We start from the raw sequence: 13,917 nt of genomic DNA, 5'->3' as shown, positions 1-13,917 counted from the left end.
CATGAAGGGCAAAATTAGCAATATAGACCAAAATCATTTTTTGAACCAGGCTGTAAACATGTTTTTTTCTGCTGTAAAGTTGGGCATTTTAACATGGGGAGTCTATGGGACTGACTCCCTTTTGCAGCCAGCCTCAAGTGGCCAGTCGATGAATTGCAGTTTTAGTCACTTCCTTATTGGCCTCAGGAGAGAGAGCTTGAGGTTGCCGCTCGGTTATAACCCTTTATTTGCTAATGATTAATTGTCAGGCATTGTGATTAATGATTTATTTGCAAAAAAAAAATCCTCACAATATAAATGAAATCCATTTATACTCATTTACACACGTAAATACTTTTTCGTACAATAGAAATGTGTGATTATCCTTGAAACTTTGCAAAATATACATGACATGTAACATTAAAAATGTTACACATAATATAATAATATTTCAAATAAATGCTTTTAGACAGGCTTCTCTTTTAACACAAAACTCACCTTATTCCGAAAGATGAATGATTAATAAGGTCATGGGCAGGTCGAATCAAATATCACACTCCCGGATGAACAATAACAGTTCCCCAGCCCTTTTGTCATCTCCCCAACTCTCTATTTCCCATCTATTGCCTGAGCAATGTGATATGTGATTCTGCCAGATCCATTCAGTTTTATAATAAAAGACAGCCATGCAGCCCCAGTGTGGGTCAAGGAGAGTGTCTGGCCCACATTAAATAGAAATCTGCCTTAATGTCATATATGGGGTGATATGGGAGTTGGCTTTAGCTGCATGTGTCAGAAAGGTTCTTCTCCTACAGGTCTTTCATAAGCATAATAATGTTTTATGTATGTACATTTATACAAGGTGAAGTTGATGATGGCAGTATGTGTATTTTGTGCCCTGCTTTAGTGGATAAAGGTAAAAGGCATAAATGTTTCTGTTTAATCACACAAATGCATATGTACATACAGACTACCATCATCCACTTCACCTTGAATAAATACATGTACAGAACATTATTTTTATGCTAATGAAAAATATGTGTGTATATATTTATTTTTCATAAAATGTAGGTAAGAACAGGGAACAGCTTGATTCTGTGATGAGCAATTAGTACATTTCTTTATGGATTTTGATGTATACAGTGTATTATTGCCAGTCCAATCTAAGCCTCTTATTAAAATCTCAAACAGATTTATTTGCATTTTATCTGAAACAAATACATTTCAGCAGGCACAATTTGCAAAATCTAGATGCATCTAAAGGTTGGCTTCAACAGGAGCTTTCTTTTGAGAAGCCGTCCAGATGATTCATTGGCATGTAGGTGATGCCTTACGCTTCCAAAGACTCAGATGCAACCAGCAAATTTAATTATCTACTTTACCTTAACTAGGTTCTCCAAACAAAGTGGACGATCAATCAGGAAGACAAGGTCAAAGAGGGTACTAATTGGCTGATGGTGAAGGAGCATTAATATTAAAACCAATGTGTGCATGTCACAATACCATAAGTACTCTAAGGAATCCAAAAATGTTCTTAAAAGCAGGGTTTTTGTAAAATTTTCAGAATGCTTTACCTCCCAAAAACTGCATTCTATACCTAAAGTATGATAGACCATTTATCTACATTTAAAATTTTGACCTGAACTCTTCCTGCTTCTACTTGGAAAATCAATGATCATGGGTATGATAAGAAATTAGGGATGTCCCGATCAGGTTTTTTTGCCCTTGAGTCCGAGTCCGAGTCCGAGTCATTTGATTTTCAGTATCTGCCAATACCAAGTCCCGATCCGATACTTCTATAATACAGATTCAGGATGTTCAATAAATTACATTTAGAAATATATTCAAATATAAAACAGCTATTTTAAATAGGCTAGTGAAAATATTTACTGTTTTGCTGCACTTTGGATCAAATAAATGCAGGCTTGGTGAACAGAAGAGACTTCTTTAAAAAAAAAAAAAAAAAAAAAATTAACCAGCTTACTGTTCAAAAACTTCTGACTGGTAGTATAGACAACTTCAATTTTTCTCTTATTTTCTAGCTTTTAATTGGCTTAGAAATCTATAAATGCTGGACAATAAAAAAAGAATAATGATTTGTTTATATACTACAAACACTGTTTATCACATAATAAGGCCGAATAGTTTCTATACTGTAATAAATGTCAGTTAGCACTGCATTGTTCATATACTTTATTTATCACCTGCTGGAGGTGACTTAAAAAACAATTTATTGTCGTGATCATATATTAATGTCTTCGTGTTTGCATAAGTTTCTGTTTTCCTGTGAAAACAACAGCGATAGCTGAACGCTTTTGTCCTATATTATCAGTGCGAGAGCACGCTCTGGCTTCTAGTATAAATGAAACACACACTGCATGAGAGTTTAGCGCTCTGTGATGTTCATCTCGCTGTATTCTGGGTCCGAATGAAATATCAGGTCATGCGCAGACTATCCTGTCTCTTTGAGTTTGAATCTATATTTATTCACACCATCTCTTGAAAACAAAGTGATGTATCGTGCTGCGAGTGGCAGTCAAAAGGGTCTAACTCTGTGCCACAGCATAACTAAAGATGTGTAAATGTATGAGAATATATATATCCTGATCGAGAGGTAACGTCCGATTCCGATCGAGTTTGAAACCACGGGATCGGCCCCGATTTCCAATCACGTGATCGGATCTGGACATCCCTATAAAAAATTATAAGTATTGCATGGTCCTTGTAACTTTCTGCCAGCTGTGTTCCCATTTTTAACGCCCCCTTCCCCTCTCTGCCCATTTTCACTATTAAGCCTGTATGGCGCCCAGAGAAACAAACTAACTTTATAGTGTACACTCATAATATTAAATTAATACATGCTGCATTGTGGTGTGCATTAAAGTCAGCAGTTCACCAATTTCCCCCTGATAACAATTGCTATATCCTGCTCAGCCTTCTGGGAAATCCCTATAGTTTAGCAGACCCCTAATTAAAAGTCCTGCAGCCACTCATTAGTTCCTCGCTGCCCTGCGAAACAAAAGCGTGTCGAAGTAGAGCAGAGCTATTGATCATATTAGCATAAAAAGCTGCAGCGGCAGGTGACCTGAACTGATCGCTTCTCCACGCAGCAGAGGTCATAGAGCAGGGTTATGACCCACCTTGAGCTCCATGAATAGTACTGTACATTATTATTATTATTGTCACCTTTGTCATTACTGAATTGGCTATGGGTTAGTGATGAAGGTACAATGCTAATTTGCAGAAGTCAAAAGGACACTGACTTTGGGTGTCTGATGGAAACTATTTGACCTCCCCGGTCTTTCTATTTGTTCTCTCTCATGTAAGAGGAGCACTAAATCACTGCTTCAGCAGAAATAGAGTATAGTATAGTTACAAGAACAAGAGAAACACTTCGCTTTTTCTTTCATATTTTGATATTTGGGCCAGTATCATCTGTCATGATGTCAAGGGCAAAACAGCAGCATTTGGCTGTTAAATTCTCAACACTATAAGTGCAATAAATCAGTAAGGAGAGAGGAAGAGACAGAAAGAGATGGATGGATGGATGGATGGATTAATGGATAGATAGATGGATAGATAGATAGATAGATAGATAGATAGATAGATAGATAGATAGATAGATAGATAGATAGATAGATAGATAGATAGATAGATAGATAGATAGATAGATAGATAGATAGATAGATAGATAGATAGATAGATAGATAGATAATTAGGGAAGTACCTGTAACAGATGTGCAGTTTTTGAACTGTGATATGCTAAAGCAGGAGAGGAATGAGAAAGGAAGCAGTTTGACCTTTATCAAAGTCTGCAAGTTAAGGACATTCTGTATGAAGAAAAATGAAAAATAAACTGGCTTGAATGTTAGAGGTCAGAAACAAGAAGGGTAGAAGAGAATTATTCATTTTATTCCCTCTCTCACTCTCAAGCTACACTATTTAGCATGAGGACTGAAACCCTGTGCCAAGTTCAGTCACACATAACCAGGAAAATAAAAGAAAAATAAGATGTTAATACAACATTAATGATGCAAAATACTGGCTTTTACAAACACTCAAGGGGACACAAGTGTTCCCTCGATTGCCTGCAATGCCCTGCACACAGACACACACTGACATCTCGACGCTGTGCCAGCCTCTACACCCAGATGCATGCAAGCACATGAATTCTTAATTGGTTTCCTGGAGTTTTGAGTTTATAATCATGTTTAGAGTGAACTTGGTGGCAGCACAAATTTCTATGGTGACCTATATTCTCTGATTGCTGTTTCCTTTTTGGAACAATGGAGAAGTTGTGTTCTAATTATTCTGGCTAGAACTGCAGTCACAAATCAATAGGAGTTTAGAATCTTCCTGCTGAAACTTTTACTTCACATCCCATTACTCACTTGCACTACTCACCTGTGATCTTTGGGTTAAATTGTTTCATTATGTTCCAAGCATGCTTAAAAAGCAACACATCATGTTGTGATCTAAAGAAATTAAAGGGGGGGTGAAATGCTATTTCATGCATACTGAGTTTTTCACACTGTTAAAGAGTTGGATTCCCATGCTAAACATGGACAAAGTTTCAAAAATTAAGTTGTACGTTTGAAGGAGTATTTTTGTTCCCAAAATACTCCTTCCGGTTTGTCACAAGTTTCGGAAAGTTTTTTTTGAGTATGGCTCTGTGTGACGTTAGATGGAGCGGAATTTCCTTATATGGGTCCTAAGGCACTTCTGTCGGAAGAGCGAGCGCTCCCGTATAGCGAGGCTGAGCACAGACATTTCACTGAGTGATTCACTGATCAGAGCGAGAGCGTCGCGAAAAGTCACAAAAGGAGTGTGTTTTTGGTTGCCAGGGCAAGACAACCCTGCACAGTTTACCAAAAAAAAAAAAAACAGCATTAAGGGACCAGTGGATGGAGTTTATTTTTACAGAGCATCCACGGAGTTGTGCAAGTGTTTTTGTTTGTTCCTTGCATTTCGAAGATGCTTGTTTTACAAACAAGGCCCAGTTTGACGATGGATTTGCGTATCATTTATTTCTTAAGGATGATGCAATCCCAACGGAAAAGGGTCACAATCGTGTGTTGGAACCGCAGGCGGTGAGTAAAACTGCATAAAATATCTCTGCCTCCTTGTTAGTGCGTCCCGCTCGAGTCATTGCTGCTGCTGCTCTCGTTCAGTTTCAGCCTCGGGACCTGATTCTGGATCATAAATAAACGGCTGAATCTGACTGTAAGCCATAGTTTGTTTTGGATGATGGTTTTTCCCTCACGGTAATGTCACAGTTTCCTAATGCTCTCAACGCAAAAGCCTACTGGCGCTAGTGATTCTTTAGCTCCGCCCACGCGTCACGCCTCCAGACGGTCGTGTTTTTCCGGGAAAAATCGGTACAGACTATCTTTCTCTTATGAATATAATAAAACTAAAGACTTTTTGGAGTTATGAAGGATGCAGTACTACTCTATAGGTACTCAAGATTAACAGGATATTGAGTGAAAACGAGCATTTCACCCCCCCCGCCCCCCCACCCTTTTAAAGAACTGATGATTAACAAAATAGTTGACATGTATCAGTCTGGAAATGGTTATAAAGTGATTTTTGGGGGATATGACTCCAGCAAACCATGGTCAGAACAATTATCAGCAAATGGAGAACAGTTGAAACAGTGGTGAACCTTCCCTAGGAGTGGCCGGCCAACCAACCTTACTCCAATTACACAATGTAGATTCATCCAAGAGATCATAAAAGAACCCAAAACAACATCTAAAGAGCTGCAGGCCTCACTTGCCTTAATTGAGGGGTTCCAAGGCAAAAGCCACTGCTGACTAAAAAGAACACAAAGGCTCATCTCACATTTGCCAAAAAATCTTGATTATCCCCAAGACTTTTGGGAAAATATTCTGTGGACTGATGAGACAAGTTGAACTTTTTGGAATGTGTGTCCCCCATTACATCTGGAGTAAAACCAACACATTTCATATAAATAGCATCATACCAACAGTCAAACATGGTGGAGGAAGTGTGATGGTCTGGGGCTGCTTAGCAGCTTCAGGACCTGGACGACTTGCCATATTTAATGGAACCATGAATTCTGTACTCCTGAAGGAGAATGTCCAGCCATCAGTGTGTGACCTCAAGCTCAAGCGCACTTGGGTTATTCAGCAGGACAATGATACCAAATACACCAGCAAGAGGTTTTGGAGTGGCCAAGTCAAAGTCCGGACTTAAATATTAATGAGAATGCTGTGGCATGATCTTAAACAATCCATTCATGCTTGAAAACCCTCCAATGTGGTTGAATTAAAGCAATTCTGAAAAGAAGAGTGGGCTAAAATTCCTCCACAGCGATATGAGACTCATTGCCAGTTATCGCAAATGCTTGATTGTAGACAACCAATCATTAGATTTTGGGGCAATTACTTTTTCATGTAGGGCCAGGCATATATATATATATATATATATATATACATATATATGTATATATATAATGATAAGAACTTCATTCCATTTTACCTTTTTATGTTGTCTTCATCTGTTCATTTTTTCTTCTGATAAATTGTAAGCTATCTATTGTAAATTCACATATAGCTGAGCCTTTTTAATGTACCTTAGATCAATTACAGCATTGAGGAGAGACAGGGATTGTATTAAATTAATCACAATGATGAATGTAAGCCTCAAAATTTGGTTTCAATGCAAACTCAGTAATGAGGGCAAACATTGAGTATGAGGTCCCTCTAGACCATCTTGCATGGTCTATTACAGTGACTCATTGTCTCTCAGCTTTAACCCATCACACATTCCCCAAACCGTTAGAGGATACCTGGAAGATATACATACCCAATTAAACCTTGATGCCAGTTTCATTTTCCACTTTCCCCCTGTTGTCTCTTTCTTTTCCAGCCTGGAAGCACTTCACATGATTATTATCTTGCATGTGGGAGAAAAAGTTTGTACTTGGGAACTAGAAACGGGGCACATAACATCCTTACGACATCATATGGCCATGTTAGCCTGAGAAAGCTTTCAGTGAACAGACGTGTTTTCCCCTGACACTGCATGAGTGAAATAAGAGTGTGGGATGAAAAATACAAACAAGCATGGATGTTTCGTCATTTCATCTGCTTGTTTCTGTCTCTCTCTCCTCTCTTCAGATTGCTGAGTGGAATCTGTGAGGGTCTGCAGACAACAGAAGTGTGTAGTGTGTGTCCGTTGAAAAGACCGCTTCCCCTCTGCTGATAATGAAACACCATTTCCACATGAGGAGGCAGTGAGTATTTCATCTCTGACTGTAGCCACATGTGCATGGAGAGCTATTAATTCCATTGGTTCACCATGTGTCTTTGAAAGCTGTCCCTCTGTGCCTGCATGCAAAGCCGTTCTCAATTTCAGCCTTCTATCAAGTACCTGGCCAAGATTACACAAATGTCATTTTAATGCCCCCCAATAACCTCACCTCAAAGGGTCCCTCTTTGCTTTTTGAAACTGTTCTTTTCATTCCTGAATGTTTGATGTGTTCATTTTTTAAAAAGCTGCTAGACACATTGTTAGGGTCCGTATATGAGACCCCATGAAATGCCTTGGCCTTTTTTCCCTGTTGATGTATTTCCTTTTGAAACAGGAAGTTTGGGTGGGGCATACTGAAGGGATTATGTCTTTTGATAGCCTGTTGGTTGTCACTAAGATTTGATCCATGCTAGTTGCGTGAATTTGGTAATAGAGGGCAGCACATTGTCATTTTGGTGAGCAACTGATTGGACTGATTGAACTTGTGTAGTGCAGGATGAGTCATCAATATATGCCTGTTCTAATTTTGTACTAATTTGTTAGTTAGTAGTTTGTTTTTTACTAATATATTTTTACATTTGCATCACATAACCAGCTTCATATGTATGACTTTTCCAACAAAGTAAAGTTGCTCAGAGCACTTGAGTGCAAATCCTGTAAAACATCACTATAGTCATAAAAATATAAAAATATAGTGAAGTTTTTCTATAAAAAAAGCTCCAAAGCCTTGTAGGTCTTTGATGTTTGAAGCTTCTTCAGCAAATGTGTTTTTATCTCATTTTATATCATCATTTTTCATAATAATATAATTTACGATTAGGGTGGGCTTTTGTGTTGATGGTATGTTATTTTCAGAGCATTATTACTTTATTGCCAGTCACCATACATTTCATTTCTGAAATGCTGTGATGTATGCAACAACTTTTTTTGTTTGTAGAATTTTGATTTTGTAGAATTACACTGATTATATTTTAACATGTGATTTTTTTTTTTTTTTTTTTTAGTTAAAGTTGTATTACATAGGCTATAGGTGGATGCAACTTGGCCCATGATACTGGAAGAACATGGGATTGTGGGCTGTAGTTTTATGGTTGTTCATTAGGGAACAGTGAGTGATGTTGACAAAGGATTGTGTATTTTTCAATCTTTACCTCTCAGTTATTCATGAAGCTGATGCAATGCCTCCAGAGGCCGCTGCTTATGTTTGCTGACAGTGGTCTTTGACTAATGCTCATTCAGAGTGTTTTCAGCCCTGTGGTGCTTGAATTTGTAAAGACATTTTTTTAAATATACCAATCCTGCCTCAAAATCACAGACCTATAGATAACAGCTAAAGATTTGGCTCCAGTGAGTTTGTAAATTAGCATTACGTGAGCAGCCAATGTTAGAGACGATTAGCTGTGAAGACATGATTGTGTGTACTAACATTTACAGTATATTAGAATTTTCTGGAAATTTCATTGAGTGCAAATAAAAAAATAACAGGAGATAATGAGCTTGTTAAGCTTGTTTTTAACAGTTTGAGTGGAAATATTTCAGCATTATTTTCACATTATGTCTGAAAGTTCGGTACAATTACAAACAAACAGGCAGCATATAAGTACTGAACGTTTTGCTCATAAGTTCTTGTACACAGGCTTATTTCACTAATGCTCTTAAATTTGAAATGTGTTGGATTTGACATCTTCATAGTCTTCAGACCCAGGGTCTCATTTATAAAACTACAAATAAAAAAATACTTCCAATATACGGAGCCCCACACATGACATGCAAGAAAAGAAAAAAAAAATTGTGTGCACGATTTACTACATCAAGGGAATGAATTGCCTTCGATTTTGCTGAATCATGTGCACAATTTACTGATTCGTTCTATCGATTTATAAATAGTGTACACAATTTAGCAAATCGAGGGAAATAATTAGTAAATCGTGCACATGATTTAGCCTACTTTTTTTTCCCCTGCATGCCATGTGTGGGGCTCCGTGCCACACAAAATAAGTTTCTGAAATATGATATATGCTGGATAAAACTACTAAAAACTAGGAAACAGGAGAAGATACAAGATGGAAATGACTTGTGATGATAAGAGAGATTACACTGCATAAAGTCTTTTTTCTTAATCAATATCTTTGTTTTCCAGTATTGTTGTTTTCAGAAAACGAAATATGTAAGCAAAATTCACTCCACTGGAAATAGTTTATTGTTTTTAACCTAACTCATGCAGTTTAGCTTCTAAGGTACGTTTTTGGTTTTAGGAATGTTGATATGTTTGTCTCGACAACAAAACATGGACACTGATTAAGAAACTGGATTATTGCAGTGTCAAATAAAATAAAATAAAATAAATAAAAATTGTATATGCTGTCAGCTGTCTTGACAGTTTTGTTACAGTTACAGTTTCTGTAAAGTCACATGCAGGTTGGTAATATTGTGTTCATATATAGTGTTTTTTATTTATAAATAAACACTAAATAAATAAAATAAATAAATAAATAAAATAAATCAAAATTATATATATATATATATATATATATATATATATATATATATATATATATATATATATATATATATATATATATATATAATTTTGATTTATTTTATTTATTTATTTATTTTATTTATTTAGTGTTTATTTATAAATAAAAAACACTATATATGAACACAATATTACCAACCTGCATGTGACTTTACAGAAACTGTAACTGTAACAAAACTGTCAAGACAGCTGACCACCAGCCAAATCACCAGTTTCACCAGCATCGCGTTAGTTCAGTCTGGCCATGTTAGTCACTAGGGTGACCACCCGTCCCGCGTAGCGCGTGCGCGCACAGCATTTGAAGCCCAATTCATGCGTCCCACAAATTGAGACTGTGTCATGCATAATCAATGCTTGCTCAAAAAAAGTTGATCGCTCTATATCCTCGAGCCCCAGGCAGCCAAACGAACATTACTTGACAGTTCAGCACATGCGAGAGCGGGAGCGAGCGAGTTTGAGAGATGAAGTTTACATCTTTATTATTTCTGTTTTAACGTTTTTCCTACATTATATTAAAATATGTTATGTAGGCAATAACTCAGTTTTTAGTATTTGACTAATTTACTGGGGTGGCATCGTTGTTAACTTACAAAAATGATGATAATTTGGTGGATAATTTACATTTTTCCGTTAATAACAGGTAGTGTATTCTGATTTAAAATTAACGTTCTCCTGAGGACGCTCAACAACCATCTTAAAAGCTCAAAACGCTGCTTGAGCAAGTGTCAAGATACTAAAAGTAATAAATAAATAATTATGAACGTTTACGTGTGTTTATTTTTGTTCTCAGTGCGTTATTTTAATAGCATTTAATGATTATGAAAATAAAAGCATAAAAAAAAAATCATTTATTATATACCATCGATGAAACCACAAAGCTGACGCGGGAGGTATGCATAACTGCAATATAAAGTAATTTTGAGTATTTATTGCTATTAGTATTCTTTTCTAAAATTAGGTACATGTAATATAAAAGTACACATGGCAATGTTTTTGCAACAGCTCCAAGTCTCACGCGCAGTGTAGGCTATACGTCACTGTCCGAATCCGTTCACTTATTTATTTGTTCACTCTTTCCTGATATAGTGAACTCAACTGCCATACACTATATAGGGATTAGTGAATGAGTGAATTGCCTTCCCTTGAGTTGTGATGTTAGACTTTTTCTGTGGTGTTGAGCAACTACAATTCATTTTAATCCTATAATTTTATATTATAATTTATTTAAAGTAAATAAATTGTAATGAAAAATAAATACAATAGCTAAAGTAAATCGTAAGTGGAAGTGCATCTGTCAATTCTGTCATGAGCATACATCAGGAATAACACATGTTTAGGGGAATAGGGCATTATTAATATACCATGTAAGGTGGTATGTAAAATGGGTAAACCACTATCAGTGAGTCTGCCCATGGGGTGGGGGCACCGCCACGCAAGGTGTCCCACATTGTCCCTCAGAAACATACCCCTTGTCCCCCCTTGGGCTTATTATCAGGTGGTCACCCTATTAGTCACGCTTGCATCAGCTGAAAGTTAGCTGTTCCTGATGTAAGGGAAACAGGTCAATTTAGCTCAAAGGGAATCATTTAAGATTTTAAAGGGAATTTGAACAGAATCACTGTTTCACGGCTGTTCACGGGGACGCGCCTGCGGTTCAGTGAACGAGCCGTTTAACATCAAATCTGCGCTGGATACTAATATCCAAACTATAGTGAAAACACTATCAATTAGCACAGTAACAAGATCGACAGTTTAAGACATTAACTTGTAAGCACAAAACACAAGATACTTCTCTTTTCAATATGAATAAGGCTTTATTAGATAAATCTAAGACATATAAACTAATCTAACACATAAACGCACGCACACACACATTCACACAAGTTGCAGGAAGGTCGAAAGTTAGGGAAAGGTGAGTTTAAGAGAATGGAAATATGGAATCCCAAGTTAACAGCAATACGTTAAATTGCATAAACATGAACAACCATCAATCACGTAATTAGCGCTCGCATTGAGTTCCTCAATGAGGTTAAAATTATATTAGATACACCAGTAAAGGTCACAGTCTGGAGGTAAAGTTACTTGCATCTCCTGTGAAGAAGGAGCCTCGGTGAAAGGGCTATCCCGAGGTCGTTGATTGGCTGGAAGTTCAGTCTCTGAAGTGACGTCTTGGGAAGCCCGTGGTTGTTGGGCGTTGGCTGAAAGTGCAGAGTCGTGTTCGCTGGTTGAAGTTGAATGGACGTTACAAAACTTAACTCAGAACACGAAACTCTCAAACGGAAAAGAAAAGAAATAAAGTTTGACGAGACTAGGTTGTGTTCCTTCTCATAGTAGCAGCAGGCAGGCACGCTGGAACCGCGCTCAAAGAACGATGATGACTACCGCATGGCTAGATGCTACAAGCTAAAGCTAGGTAGCAAAGCTACAAGCTAAGAGCAGGCATGACTGATAGCACGAGCAAGGCTGGAACTAAAAGCCGACTAAAAGCCGACATGGCTAATAGCAGCAGGCAGACTAAAAGCAAGGCATGACTAAAAAGCGAAATTACATCGTGTCCAAAGTATTTAAAACTTCCTGTTGGCCACCCCTCAAATGTTGCCTTGACCAATCAGATATGTTCTTGGGGTGGGTATCATAAATCATTTGTTTATCTTACCAAGCATGTGGTTCTTGCCTCACAGGGTCTAATTTTGGACATGATTCCTATAACATGATTATGATATATTTTACAAATAAATGATTGTCAGGACAATATCAATCAAGAAAATGCGATTATTTGAACACTAGACATGACTAGGTATCCTATAGTTATCAAAAGACATACACAATAAGTGATTATACATGATAGTCAAATGTGTGGGTTACACGTAAATGAATATGGAGTTAAGCAATGGAATGATTCATTCATAAGTCTTTTTTGAGTTCATTCTGGTCCATATATAATGTATAAAAAGGGTTTCTTTGCCATTCTCTGGCAAAGGACTTTTCTGTGAAGACAAAGGTTTAAAGCCCTTCCCCCTTAGGAATTTCAGTCTGGTTTCACTGGCTGGGGGGGGAAGTCAATGCAAGTATTTAACTTGATCTCCTGGGTTTACATGTGATGTCCAGCGTTGCATTCCAATCACGAACAATAAATTTGACAATCTCTTCTTCGAATTAAAATTGTCAATAATTGTTCTATTGGTGTTAATGTTGAAAGCTGTTGTGTGAACAAGTTGGTTGGTTGGTTATCTTGCCTGGTTCTTGTGGCACTAGAACTGATTTATGACTTCCTGAGGAATTCAGCTCATGTTTCAATGCACACAGCTCTGATGGACTCTTTGATTTGTCTGATTTGACTCATTTCTGCTACATATATCCCCCTTTCGATCGGCGAGGTGTTTAGGTGAAGACATCGTCGATCGCTGGAGAAACAAAGGCAGAAGAAGCAGACAAACACAGCAAACAGCAAGACAACACCTCCATGACAGTTACTGTACTGGTGCAGGCATCAGGTTATTTAGGTACACGCGGTTAAGTTCAATTAGTCAATGTAGTTTAGCACATGGAGGATAGTTTAGATCGTCTTGGAAATTGTTTTTATTTTGATTCATCAATCAAATTTGTGGTTAACTTTGTTTGGTTCTTCTAGGTTGTCTTACTTTACATGTTTACCATTAGTTTTCTAGTAATTTCATTTTCAATTCAATGAATTGACCTATCATGCATGGAGCTCTCTGGCTTCCATTCAGTTTAGAGTGGCTGGCGGATATTAGGTGTTGAGAGTCAATCCTAATATCAGACCTTCGACCCTCGCAGGGTGTCTAGGCATTTCACCTACTCAGGAAAGAGGGGAAGGAGAAGGATAGGTAAAAGAAGAACAAAACAAAACAAGGCTGCTGTGGGTTTTTCTAGCATGTGTTACAACTACTATTGAGCTAGGATGTCGTGAACCTTAACTTAGTGTCAGGTGTTCTACCTATTGTGAGGATGGCTGCACGTTTCTACATGGTGGGTATGTGTAACTTTGTTACGCTAAAAGTTGGATATTCTACCTGTGGGAAGAATATGTTTGTTGACTGTGTTATCAGTAGATGTGTTTACCTCTGGGTGTAGGTAATGTTGTGTATTACTGGTGTAGT

General features: G+C 37.4%; 1 protein-coding gene across 3 annotated transcripts in view; it reads left to right on the top strand.

Annotated features, from left to right (window-relative positions):
- Nucleotides 1-13,917, top strand: part of dlgap3 (discs, large (Drosophila) homolog-associated protein 3) — a 184,305-nt gene that overhangs the window by 86,157 nt on the left and 84,231 nt on the right. For 2 of the 3 annotated variants that reach the window (XM_026288854.1, XM_026288855.1), the window contains one exon: nt 7,125-7,240. The exons of the other annotated variant lie outside the window; for it this stretch is intronic. The gene's annotated coding sequence lies outside the window, so the exon portion shown is untranslated. The remainder of the gene's footprint in view (nt 1-7,124; nt 7,241-13,917) is intronic. 3 annotated transcript variants of the gene reach the window in all.

This window comes from Carassius auratus, chromosome 19, assembly GCF_003368295.1.
Source record: "Carassius auratus strain Wakin chromosome 19, ASM336829v1, whole genome shotgun sequence".
In the NCBI taxonomy this organism is placed as follows: Eukaryota; Metazoa; Chordata; class Actinopteri; order Cypriniformes; family Cyprinidae; genus Carassius; species Carassius auratus.
The sequence above is the reverse complement of the archived record's forward strand: the minus strand, read 5'-3'. Positions and strand labels throughout refer to the sequence as shown.